Raw genomic sequence first — 12,979 nt, 5'->3', positions numbered from 1 at the left:
TTCATTTGACAAAACCGTCATTAAGAATCCCACTACATAAACATGCCCTTCGCATCTCTTGTATTTTGTTTTTCCTGGATCTCTTTCATATGATAAAAGGTCACAGCAGTTTGACTTGAAAAAGAAAATCGCGTTACTTTTCATTATCCCAATGCGATCTACGTTTCAATGCAGTTTAAGCAACTGACTCAAATTATTCTTTGAGATTTTATAATAGCGTCGATGCATATAAATTGACCATTGGAGTTCAAATTTCAATAAGAAAGGTGTGAGCATACAAAAGTAGCAGCTTTGAAGACAGCGACGAGAGTGGGATTCGAACCCACGCGTACAGAGCACAATGGATTAGCAGTCCATCGCCTTAACCTCTCGGCCATCTCGTCACATACAATAGCGCGGGTATGGCACAGGCTTGTTTCTGTAGTGTAGTGGTCATCGCATTCGCCTAACACGCGAAAGGCCCCCAGTTCGAAACTGGGCAGAAACTGCTTTGTTCTTCAATTGCAGCCTTTTACACGGACAAGAACGGAGCTTTCTTGCTTTCTTTCCCATCTGCAAACCTGCCTTCGAAATCGCTCGAACAAATCTGCTCTCTTTGTGAAATATAATGCAATTCCATTAAATTAGTTTGCAAAGCATTGTAAAGGTTTTCTCCAAGCTGGGTCTGATCATATACCATTCTGTTTCAGAGTGTAGTTACCGCGTTCTGAATCTTCCACAAAAAGCAGTACCGCATTTGCATTCCTTGCGCAGGCGGGCCGGTTCAAAGACAGGGAAGAAGCTGATGAGCTGGTGTCACAGTGCACCACGGATTCCTCAACTGGTCTGTCTGACAAATGTACCCCAAAGTCGTCTCTGCAAGGCCTCATTTGGAAGCTGCCTGTCGTTATTCAACGTGCGAGAATTGGCAGCAGAGGTGCTGAATCATGGTTTGGATCAGTTCGCACGTTATAGTGACTCATTCAATCAGCAACAGCAATGAAAGAAATTACACTCTCAGAGGAACCTCTGGACTTGTGATTTCATAGCGTCGCTAGTATTAAGGTGAGCCCCGAGATCTAAGCCATGTTGGAACTGAAACGGAGGAATTGACAGAGAGGCTGCAGAATAACATCGCAACCTTTTGGTTTTCTTTAAATCACTGACGAGCAGGAAACTGTAAACGGGCAGGGCGAGTGGGAAAGTGAGGCAGTTGCAGCTCTGGTGAAACTCCTTCTTTGTAAGTCACTCAGCACCAAGAGACGTGAAGGTGACTCATGCCTGAGAACTCTTCACATCGAGAACAAAAAGCAATCAAGTGCAGTTAGCACCTCTCCCGGAATTGGGGTGGAGTGAGATAATTACCTTTTGACTTCAGTTACTATGTTCAGAAACTGCCTTTTAAATTGAGGTGAACAGAAACTGCATTTCTAATGAGCACCATGGAATTTAGCAAGATTTATTGAGTCGCTTCTCGTCGCTTCCCACACAGGTTTCCAAGTCAGTCGGTATCGATGTGGCTCATGTCCAGGTGTGAATATCCCTGCAGCCAATTGCACGGTTAAGGTAAAAGGCAAGGAAAGTGGCATCTCGAACCAGCCCCGAGGTCATATCATCCTCACAAGGTGATCTGTCGTTCTCGGATTGTAATGCTACCTCCGGTGTTAGGGTGGAGAACATTCTTTGCAAAACAGACACAGTGACTGAAAATATAGTGCACGGTATGATGTGGAACACGGCCCGCTCAGCTTTGTGCATTTTCCCTGCAGTCCGGTGTGTTTCGTGTTCCGTGTAAACGTGAAAGTTGTCCTGTTTCGAGCAATCGGTGAAATCATTCAGCAAAGCAAGAATCGAAATTGAAGTAATGTCAAGCAGCTCATGGTGATTTGACCAAATCATTACCGAACATATATTCTCACGCAGTCAAAGATACATTTCTGGCTGAAAAGAGTCTGAGAAGATAGAGACAGCTTACCATTGATTTTTGTCTGGATTGATGGGCTTTCATTATCTGCTGCGAAATAGACATTGTAGCCGGGCACATACCAGCTGCTGTGCGAGTCGGACAGGGACCATGGAACACTTTTCATGTGACTTTGCATGTGTGGTTATCCAGAGCACAATTCGAAATGCAAGAAAATGGACGCTTAGGCTGTCTGGTACTGTGGCCGAGCGGTCTAAGTCGCTGGATCCAGATTCCAGTCCTGAAAGGGACGTGTGCTCGAATCCCACCAGTGCCATTTCAGCTGACCTTCTCGAATGCTGCTTCGATCCCCGCTGCATTGATGTTCTCGGAGAATTAACTGTGGAAAAGTGCCGAGTATTGTCAGGTCTCTCAGTCTGCCACGATGTTATTCGCCTCCCCTGCAGAAAATCGCAAGCAGCTCAGTGATTGGTTTATGTTCCAGGCAAGTTGAGGTTTTACTGGAACCGAATTGAGACTGTTATTTCATCGCTGTTGTGAAATAAAGTCCGGCGGTGAGTCGATTCATCGTTATTTGGCTTTCTGGCGAATGGGAAAATCTTTCCAATGCATATGTTATTGAATTTCTCCCATTTCCTGCATTTCCGTCCTGGAGACACCGGAAGGGAAAGGTAACCTAATCGAGACTGTGCTTGGTGAAATTCACTTTTTTATGGCCCATACTTATTATATTCTTTCTTTCTCTCTTTTCAGTATTGTCTGGGAAGTGGTGGTGCACTAAGGCTGCAGTATGTTTGAAAGAGTAGTTTGGAATTGCCCTGTTGTTAGTTGTGAGATTACTTTATGCCTCATGCCCTCGGACTGTCTCACATTTAGCATTCATGCTTCGCTGTGTCTGAACATGCATTAGGTATGCCTGTTTTGTTTGTGTTCCGTGTTAAATGCTTTCTGTTTGCGATTCGGTCAATACATTACGAGTTAACAGGGGTTCTGAGGTAACTTGCAGCAGCAAAAATCCTCAACTGAGGATCTGGGAAAGTTTCACGAAGCATGGTCAGTCGGAGCAAAAGTAAGGAAGTCGTTCGTTTCTGCAGTGTTTCACAATACTACCTTTCCCGTGAGCAGTCGAACAGACTAAATGATTGTGCTACAGACTGCGACGGCAAGCTCCGCTGAAAAGTAATCCTTTAAAACCGGTGTAAGCAACGCAAGGTTATTGGGGTACACCGCGTGGAAACAGAGACTTCGGTGTATCTCATCCATGCTCACCACATCACCAAAATTAAACAAGTCCCGTTCCACAGCATTTCTCCTCAATCCCTCTAAACCCATCCTATCCAGAAACTCATCCGATTACCATTGCAATTTTCTGAGTGCAATAGCCTCCTCCACTCCCTCTGGTAGCTCATTCCATACACCCACAACCTTGTGAGTGGAAAATGTGCGTCGGGGTCCTTTGTCAATTTCAGACCACTCACCTTAAACCTATGCTCTCGAGTTTCCAACTCATCCTAGCTTGTGTAAAACACGTAAATACTCAGTTTACAACCCTTCCATAAAACCATGTCGCAGCCGTTATGCTGCCGGGAAAGTTGTCCCAGCTTATTCCACTTCACACTCCAGTCCAAACATTGACGACATCCTTGTCTATATTTTGTCACTAATTTCAGTCTATATTTTTTGACTTTTTCAAGATGTCAATTTCCCTGGATAACAACGAGCTATTGGAAAAAGAAAGGTGAAACGTAGAATGGCTTCAACTTTCAGTGCTGGATGCCACAGAGCCGCACCGCGCTCGGCTGAAGCTCGTTTCTGTAGTGTAGTGGTCATCACGTTCGCCTCACACGCGAAAGGTCCCCAGTTCGAAGCTGGGCAGAAACTGCTTTGTTCTTCAATTGCAGCCTTTTACACGGACAAGAACGGAGCTTTCTTGCTTGCTCTCCCATCTGCAAATCTGCCTTCGAAAATGCTCGAACAAATCTGCTCTCTTTGTGAAATGTGATGCACTTCCATTTAATTAGTGAGCAAAGCATTGTAAAGGCTTGTTCTGATCAGAACCGTTGTAAAACCTGGTTCTGATCATAAGTCATTCTGTTTGAGAGTGTAGTTACCGCGTTCTGATCCCTTCCACGAAAAACTGTCCCGCATTTGCATTCCTTGCGCAGGCGGACCGGTTCAAAGACCGGGAAGAAGCTGATGCGCTGGTGCTACTGATCAGCGCACCACTGATTCCTGAACTAGTCTGTCTGTCAAATGTAAACCAAAGTCGTCTCTGCAAGGCCTCATTTGGAAACTCTCTGTCGTTATTCAACGTGCGAGAATTGGCAGCAGAGGTGCTGAATCATGGTTTGGATCAGTTCGCACGTTAGTGACTCATTCAATCAGCAACAGCAATGAAAGAAATTGCACTCCCAGAGGAACCTCTGGACTTGTGGTTTCATAGCGTCGCTAGTATTAAGGTGAGCCCCGAGATCTAAGCCATGTTGGAACTGAAACGGAGGAATTGACAGAGAGGCTGCAGAATAACATCGCAACCTTTTGGTTTTCTTTAAATCACTGACGAGCAGGAAACTGTAAACGGGCAGGGCGAGTGGGAAAGTGAGGCAGTTGCAGCTCTGGTGAAACTCCTTCTTTGTAAGTCACTCAGCACCAAGAGACGTGAAGGTGACTCATGCCTGAGAACTCTTCACATCGAGAACAAAAAGCAATCAAGTGCAGTTAGCACCTCTCCCGGAATTGGGGTGGGGTGAGATAATTACCTTTTGACTTCAGTTACTATGTTCAGAAACTGCCTTTTAAATTGAGGTGAACAGAAACTGCATTTCTAATGAGCACCATGGAATTTAGCAAGATTTATTGAGTCGCTTCTCGTCGCTTCCCACACAGGTTTCCAAGTCAGTCGGTATCGATGTGGCTCATGTCCAGGTGTGAATATCCCTGCAGCCAATTGCACGGTTAAGGTAAAAGGCAAGGAAAGTGGCATCTCGAACCAGCCCCGAGGTCATATCATCCTCACAAGGTGATCTGTCGTTCTCGGATTGTAATGCTACCTCCGGTGTTAGGGTGGAGAACATTCTTTGCAAAACAGACACAGTGACTGAAAATATAGTGCACGGTATGATGTGGAACACGGCCTGCTCAGCTTTGTGCATTTTCCCTGTAGTCCGGTGTGTTTCGTGTTCCGTGTAAACGTGAACGTTGTCCTGTTTCGAGCAATCGGTGAAATCATTCAGCAAAGCAAGAATCGAAATTGAAGTAATGTCAAGCAGCTCATGGTGATTTGACCAAATCATTACCGAACATATATTCTCACGCAGTCAAAGATACATTTCTGGCTGAAAAGAGTCTGAGAAGATAGACACAGCTTACCATTGATTTTTGTCTGGATTGATGGGCTTTCATTATCTGCTGCGAAATAGACATTGTAGCCGGGCACATACCAGCTGCTGTGCGAGTCGGACAGGGACCATGGAACCCTTTTCATGTGACTTTGCATGTGTGGTTATGCAGGAGCACAATTCGAAATGCAAGAAAATGGACGCTCTGACTGTTTGGTAGTGTAGCCGAGCGGTCTAAGTCGGTGGATCCCGGTTCCGGACTGGAAAGGGGCGTGTGTTCGAATCCCACCACTGCCATTTCAGCTGATCAACTCCACTGCTCGAATGCTGCTTCGATCCCCGGTGCATTGATGCTCTCGGAGAATTAACTGTGGACAGGTGCCGAGTATTGTCAGGTCTCTCAGCTGCCATGATGTTATTCGCCTCCCCTGCAGAAAATCGCAAGCAGCTCAGCGATTGGTTTATGTTCCAGGCAAGTTGAGGTTTTACTGGAACCGAATGGAGACTGTTATTTCATCGCTGTTGTGAAACAAAGTCCGGCGGTGAGTCGATTCATCGTTATTTGGCTTTCTGGCGAATGGGAAAATCTTTCCAATGCATATGTTATTGAATTTCTCCCATTTCCTGCATTTCCGTCCTGGAGACACCGGAAGGGAAAGGTAATCTAATCGAGACTGTGATTGGTGAAATTCACTTTTTTATGGCCCATACTTATTATATTCTTTCTTTCTCTCTTTTCAGCATTGTCTGGGAAGTGGTGGTGCACTAAGGCTGCAGTATGTTTGAAAGAGTAGTTTGGAATTGCCCTGTTGTTAGTTGTGAGATTACTTTATGCCTCATGCCCTCGGACTGTCTCACATTTAGCATTCATGCTTCGCTGTGTCTGAACATGCATTAGGTATGCCAGTTTTGTTTGTGTTCCGTGTTAAATGCTTTCTGTTTGCGATTCGGTCAATACATTACGAGTTAACAGGGGTTCTGAGGTAACTTGCAGCAGCAAAAATCCTCAACTGAGGATCTGGGAAAGTTTCACGAAGCATGGTCAGTCGGAGCAAAAGTAAGGGAGTCGTTCGTTTCTGCAGTGTTTCACAATACTACCTTTCCCGTGAGCAGTCGAACAGATTAAATGATTGTGCTACAGACTGCGACGACAAGCTCCGCTGAAAAGTAATCCTTTAAAACCGGTGTAAGCAACGCAAGGTTATTGGGGTACACCGCGTGGAAACAGAGACTTCGGTGTATCTCATCCATGCTCACCACATCACCAAAATTAAACAAGTCCCGTTCCACAGCATTTCTCCTCAATCCCTCTAAACCCATCCTATCCAGAAACTCATCCGATTACCATTGCAATTTTCTGAGTGCAATAGCCTCCTCCACTCCCTCTGGTAGCTCATTCCATACACCCACAACCTTGTGAGTGGAAAATGTGCGTCGGGGTCCTTTGTCGATTTCAGACCACTCACCTTAAACCTATGCTCTCGAGTTTCCAACTCACCCTAGCTTGTGTAAAACACGTAAATACTCAGTTTACAACCCTTCCATAAAACCATGTCGCAGCCGTTATGCTGCCGGGAAAGTTGTCCCAGCTTATTCCACTTCACACTCCAGTCCAAACATTGACGACATCCTTGTCTATATTTTGTCACTAATTTCAGTCTATATTTTTTGACTTTTTCAAGATGTCAATTTCCCTGGATAACAACGAGCTATTGGAAAAAGAAAGGTGAAACGTAGAATGGCTTCAACTTTCAGTGCTGGATGCCACAGAGCCGCAACGCGCTCGGCTGAAGCTCGTTTCTGTAGTGTAGTGGTCATCACGTTCGCCTCACACGCGAAAGGTCCCCAGTTCGAAGCTGGGCAGAAACTGCTTTGTTCTTCAATTGCAGCCTTTTACACGGACAAGAACGGAGCTTTCTTGCTTGCTCTCCCATCTGCAAATCTGCCTTCGAAAATGCTCGAACAAATCTGCTCTCTTTGTGAAATGTGATGCACTTCCATTTAATTAGTGAGCAAAGCATTGTAAAGGCTTGTTCTGATCAGAACCATTGTAAAACCTGGTTCTGATCATAAGTCATTCTGTTTGAGAGTGTAGTTACCGCGTTCTGATCCCTTCCACGAAAAACTGTCCCGCATTTGCATTCATTGCGCAGGCGGACCGGTTCAAAGACAGGGAAGAAGCTGATGCGCTGGTGCTACTGATCAGCGCACCACTGATTCCTGAACTAGTCTGTCTGTCAAATGTAAACCAAAGTCGTCTCTGCAAGGCCTCATTTGGAAACTCTCTGTCGTTATTCAACGTGCGAGAATTGGCAGCAGAGGTGCTGAATCATGGTTTGGATCAGTTCGCACGTTAGTGACTCATTCAATCAGCAACAGCAATGAAAGAAATTGCACTCCCAGAGGAACCTCTGGACTTGTGGTTTCATAGCGTCGCTAGTATTAAGGTGAGCCCCGAGATCTAAGCCATGTTGGAACTGAAACGGAGGAATTGACAGAGAGGCTGCAGAATAACATCGCAACCTTTTGGTTTTCTTTAAATCACTGACGAGCAGGAAACTGTAAACAGGCAGGGCGAGTGGGAAAGTGAGGCAGTTGCAGCTCTGGTGAAACTCCTTCTTTGTAAGTCACTCAGCACCAAGAGACGTGAAGGTGACTCATGCCTGAGAACTCTTCACATCGAGAACAAAAAGCAATCAAGTGCAGTTAGCACCTCTCCCGGAATTGGGGTGGGGTGAGATAATTACCTTTTGACTTCAGTTACTATGTTCAGAAACTGCCTTTTAAATTGAGGTGAACAGAAACTGCATGTCTAATGAGCACCACGGAATTTAGCAAGATTTATTGAGTCGCTTCTCGTCGCTTCCCACACAGGTTTCCAAGTCAGTCGGTATCGATGTGGCTCATGTCCAGGTGTGAATATCCCTGCAGCCAATTGCACGGTTAAGGTAAAAGGCAAGGAAAGTGGCATCTCGAACCAGCCCCGAGGTCATATCATCCTCACAAGGTGATCTGTCGTTCTCGGATTGTAATGCTACCTCCGGTTTTAGGGTGGAGAACATTCTTTGCAAAACAGACACAGTGACTGAAAATATAGTGCACGGTATGATGTGGAACACGGCCTGCTCAGCTTTGTGCATTTTCCCTGTAGTCCGGTGTGTTTCGTGTTCCGTGTAAACGTGAAAGTTGTCCTGTTTCGAGCAATCGGTGAAATCATTCAGCAAAGCAAGAATCGAAATTGAAGTAATGTCAAGCAGCTCATGGTGATTTGACCAAATCATTACCGAACATATATTCTCACGCAGTCAAAGATACATTTCTGGCTGAAAAGAGTCTGAGAAGATAGACACAGCTTACCATTGATTTTTTCTGGATTGATGGGCTTTCATTATCTGCTGCGAAATAGACATTGTAGCCGGGCACATACCAGCTGCTGTGCGAGTCGGACAGGGACCATGGAACCCTTTTCATGTGACTTTGCATGTGTGGTTATGCAGGAGCACAATTCGAAATGCAAGAAAATGGACGCTCATGCTGTCTGGTAGTGTGGCCGAGCGGTCTAAGGCGCTGGATCCAGGTTCCAGTCTTGAAAGGGGCGTGGGTTCGAATTCCTCCACTGCCATTTCAGCTGATCAACTCCACTGCTCGAATGCTGCTTCGATCCCCGCTGCATTGATGTTCTCGGAGAATTAAGTGTGGACAGGTGCCGAGTATTGTGAGGTCTCTCAGCTACCATGATGTTATTCGCCTCCCCTGCAGAAAATCGCAAGCAGCTCAGCGATTGGTTTATGTTCCAGGCAAGTTGAGGTTTTACTGGAACCGAATGGAGACTGTTATTTCATCGCTGTTGTGAAACAAAGTCCGGTGGTGAGTCGATTCATCGTTATTTGGCTTTCTGGCGAATGGGAAAATCTTTCCAATGCATATGTTATTGAATTTCTCCCATTTCCTGCATTTCCGTCCTGGAGACACCGGAAGGGAAAGGTAATCTAATCGAGACTGTGATTGGTGAAATTCACTTTTTTATGGCCCAAACTTATTATATTCTTTCTTTCTCTCTTTTCAGCATTGTCTGGGAAGTGGTGGTGCACTAAGGCTGCGGTATGTTTGAAAGAGTAGTTTGGAATTGCCCTGTTGTTAGTTGTGAGATTACTTTATGCCTCATGCCCTCGGACTGTCTCACATTTAGCATTCATGCTTCGCTGTGTCTGAACATGCATTAGGTATGCCAGTTTTGTTTGTGTTCCGTGTTAAATGCTTTCTGTTTGCGATTCGGTCAATACATTACGAGTTAACAGGGGTTCTGAGGTAACTTGCAGCAGCAAAAATCCTCAACTGAGGATCTGGGAAAGTTTCACGAAGCATGGTCAGTCGGAGCAAAAGTAAGGAAGTCGTTCGTTTCTGCAGTGTTTCACAATACTACCTTTCCCGTGAGCAGTCGAACAGACTAAATGATTGTGCTACAGACTGCGACGGCAAGCTCCGCTGAAAAGTAATCCTTTAAAACCGGTGTAAGCAACGCAAGGTTATTGGGGTACACCGCGTGGAAACAGAGACTTCGGTGCATCTCATCCATGCTCACCACATCACCAAAATTAAACAAGTCCCGTTCCACAGCATTTCTCCTCAATCCCTCTAAACCCATCCTATCCAGAAACTCATCCGATTACCATTGCAATTTTCTGAGTGCAATAGCCTCCTCCACTCCCTCTGGTAGCTCATTCCATACACCCACAACCTTGTGAGTGGAAAATGTGCGTCGGGGTCCTTTGTCGATTTCAGACCACTCACCTTAAACCTATGCTCTCGAGTTTCCAACTCACCCTAGCTTGTGTAAAACACGTAAATACTCAGTTTACAACCCTTCCATAAAACCATGTCGCAACCGTTATGCTGCCGGGAAAGTTGTCCCAGCTTATTCCACTTCACACTCCAGTCCAAACATTGACGACATCCTTGTCTATATTTTGTCACTAATTTCAGTCTATATTTTTTGACTTTTTCAAGATGTCAATTTCCCTGGATAACAACGAGCTATTGGAAAAAGAAAGGTGAAACGTAGAATGGCTTCAACTTTCAGTGCTGGATGCCACAGAGGCGCAACGTGCTCGGCTGAAGCTCGTTTCTGTAGTGTAGTGGTCATCACGTTCGCCTCACACGCGAAAGGTCCCCAGTTCGAAACTGGGCAGAAACTGCTTTGTTCTTCAATTGCAGCCTTTTACACGGACAAGAACGGAGCTTTCTTGCTTGCTCTCCCATCTGCAAATCTGCCTTCGAAAATGCTCGAACAAATCTGCTCTCTTTGTGAAATGTGATGCACTTCCATTTAATTAGTGAGCAAAGCATTGTAAAGGCTTGTTCTGATCAGAACCATTGTAAAACCTGGTTCTGATCATAAGTCATTCTGTTTGAGAGTGTACTTACCGCGTTCTGATCCCTTCCACGAAAAACTGTCCCGCATTTGCATTCCTTGCGCAGGCGGACCGGTTCAAACACAGGGAAGAAGCTGATGCGCTGGTGCTACTGATCAGCGCACCACTGATTCCTGAACTAGTCTGTCTGTCAAAAGTAAACCAAAGTCGTCTCTGCAAGGCCTCATTTGGAAACTCTCTGTCGTTATTCAACGTGCGAGAATTGGCAGCAGAGGTGCTGAATCGTGGTTTGGATCAGTTCGCACGTTAGTGACTCATTCAATCAGCAATAGCAATGAAAGAAATTATACTCTCCGAGGAACCTCTTGGACCTGTGCTTTCATAGCACCGCTAGTATTAAGGTGCGCTCCTAGATCTAAGCCATGTTGGAACTGAAACGGAGGAATTGACAGAGAGGCTGCCGAATGACATCGCATCCTTTTGGTTTTCATGAAATCACTGACGAGCAGGAAACTGTAAACGGGGAGAGCGAGTGGGAAAGTGAGGCAGTTGCAGCTCTGGTGAAACTCCTTCTTTGTGGGTCACTCAGCAACAAGAGGCGTGAAGGTGACTCAGGCGTGAGAGCTCTTCACATCGAGAACTAAAAGCACTCAAGGGCAGTTAGCACTTCTCCCGGAGTGAGGGTGGGGTGAGATAATTACCTTTTGACTTCAGTTACTATGTTCAGAAACTGCCTTTTAAATTGAGGTGAACAGAAACTGCATTTCTAATAAGCACCATGGAATTTAGCAAGATTTATTGAGTCGCTTCTCGTCGCTTCCCACACAGGTTTCCAAGTCAGTCGGTATCGATGTGGCTCATGTCCAGGTGTGAACATCCTTGCAGCCAATTGCACGGTTAAGGTAAAAGGCAAGGAAAGTGGCATCTCGAACTGGCCCCGAGGTCAGAGCATCCTCACAATGTGATCTGTCGTTCTCGGATTGTAATGCTACCTCCGCTTTTAGGGTGGAGAACATTCTTTGGGACCCTTATGCTGCAAAACAGACACAGTGACTGAAACTATGCTGCACGGTATAATGTGGAACACGGCCTGCTCAGCTTTGTGCATTTTCCCTGTAGTCCGGTGTGTTTCATGTTCCGTGTAAACGTGAAAGTTGTCCTGTTTCGAGCAATCATTGAGCAAAGCAAGAATCGAAATTGAAGTAATGTCAAGCAGCTCATGGTGATTTGACCAAATCGTAACCGAACATATACTCTCACGCACTCACAGAAACATTTGTAGCTGAAAAGAGTCTGAGTAGGTAGACTCAGCTTACCATTGATTTTTGTCTGGATTGAGGGGCTCCTTCTTTGTGTTTCACTCAGCAACCAGAGACATGAAGGTGACTCTGGCAGAGAGCTCTTCACATCGAGAACAGAGCACTCAAGGGCAGTTAGCACCTCTTTGACATCTTCTGGGGTGGGGTGGGGCAATCACCTTTTGACTTCTGTTAATATCCTCAAAAACTGAAAGTTGTTCTGTTTCGAGCAGAGGACGAAATCATTTACCAAAGCAACAATCCAAATACCAGCAATATCATGCAGCTCATGGTTACTTTGCCCAATCATATCCGAATATACAGTCTCTCATACAGACATTACATTTGTGGCTTTAGCAAATCTCAGAAGCTTGATTCCAGCTATCAAATGATTTTTGGCTGGATTGAATGTTTGTTGCGAGATTGATATTGTAGTTGGGCATATCCCTGCAGCTGTGCCAGCAGGAGAGGGATCACAGAACTGTTTCCCTGTGACTTTGCTTCTAATGTTTCACAGGAGCACCATGGAAGGTGTAAGACAATACACTGCAGCTGTGGCTGGTTTCGTGGCCAAGTGACCGAAGGAACTGCTTTCTCACTACAAACTCTCAGGTGGCTCGAGTTCAGATCCAACCGCTGCCCTTTGTGGGTGTGCTGCTTGTTTTACTGCAGCCTGTTAAATGCTGCTGTGTTTAAATTCCAACACAACCATGTGGTTTTGCTTTTGGAAATGTACCTCTGATTTGGGAGAGTGCACACTCTCTATCCTGTCAGTGTTTATGCTGTTATGATCACGTTTGCGTCCCACATGAAATGTCCCCGTTCTCAAGCGGTTCTACTGCTGCATCATGTTCCGGCCAAGTTGTGTTATTCACTGTTTTCACTGAAACAGATCGGAGATTGGTATTGCATCGCTGTTGTGAAACAAAATCCTGCAGTGACTTTACTTCTCATTATTTGGTGTTCTGGCGAATGGGAAAATAATTCCACTACATTGTGATGTCATATGGTCTTAAATTTCTTTTATTTCCTTCCCTTCTGCCCTGGAGATGGAGGAAGCAGGCACTG

The 12,979-nt window shown here is 45.4% G+C and overlaps 5 non-coding genes across 5 annotated transcripts; 4 read left to right on the top strand and 1 right to left on the bottom strand.

Annotated features, from left to right (window-relative positions):
• Positions 1 to 301: 301 nt before the first annotated feature.
• trnas-gcu (transfer RNA serine (anticodon GCU)) lies at positions 302 to 383 on the bottom strand. Its single transcript has one exon. It is a non-coding gene; the product is annotated as a tRNA-Ser (tRNA).
• Positions 384 to 414: 31 nt separating this feature from the next.
• On the top strand, positions 415 to 487 carry trnav-aac (transfer RNA valine (anticodon AAC)). Its single transcript has one exon. It is a non-coding gene; the product is annotated as a tRNA-Val (tRNA).
• Positions 488 to 3,711: 3,224 nt separating this feature from the next.
• trnav-cac (transfer RNA valine (anticodon CAC)) lies at positions 3,712 to 3,784 on the top strand. The gene has a single exon. It is a non-coding gene; the product is annotated as a tRNA-Val (tRNA).
• Positions 3,785 to 7,037: 3,253 nt separating this feature from the next.
• Positions 7,038 to 7,110, top strand: trnav-cac (transfer RNA valine (anticodon CAC)). The gene has a single exon. It is a non-coding gene; the product is annotated as a tRNA-Val (tRNA).
• A 3,252-nt stretch (positions 7,111 to 10,362) lies between these two features.
• trnav-cac (transfer RNA valine (anticodon CAC)) lies at positions 10,363 to 10,435 on the top strand. Its single transcript has one exon. It is a non-coding gene; the product is annotated as a tRNA-Val (tRNA).
• The last annotated feature ends 2,544 nt before the right edge of the window (positions 10,436 to 12,979 follow it).

The sequence above is a fragment of the Hemiscyllium ocellatum genome, unplaced genomic scaffold (assembly GCF_020745735.1).
Source record: "Hemiscyllium ocellatum isolate sHemOce1 unplaced genomic scaffold, sHemOce1.pat.X.cur. scaffold_270_pat_ctg1, whole genome shotgun sequence".
In the NCBI taxonomy this organism is placed as follows: Eukaryota; Metazoa; Chordata; class Chondrichthyes; order Orectolobiformes; family Hemiscylliidae; genus Hemiscyllium; species Hemiscyllium ocellatum.
The sequence above is the reverse complement of the archived record's forward strand: the minus strand, read 5'-3'. Positions and strand labels throughout refer to the sequence as shown.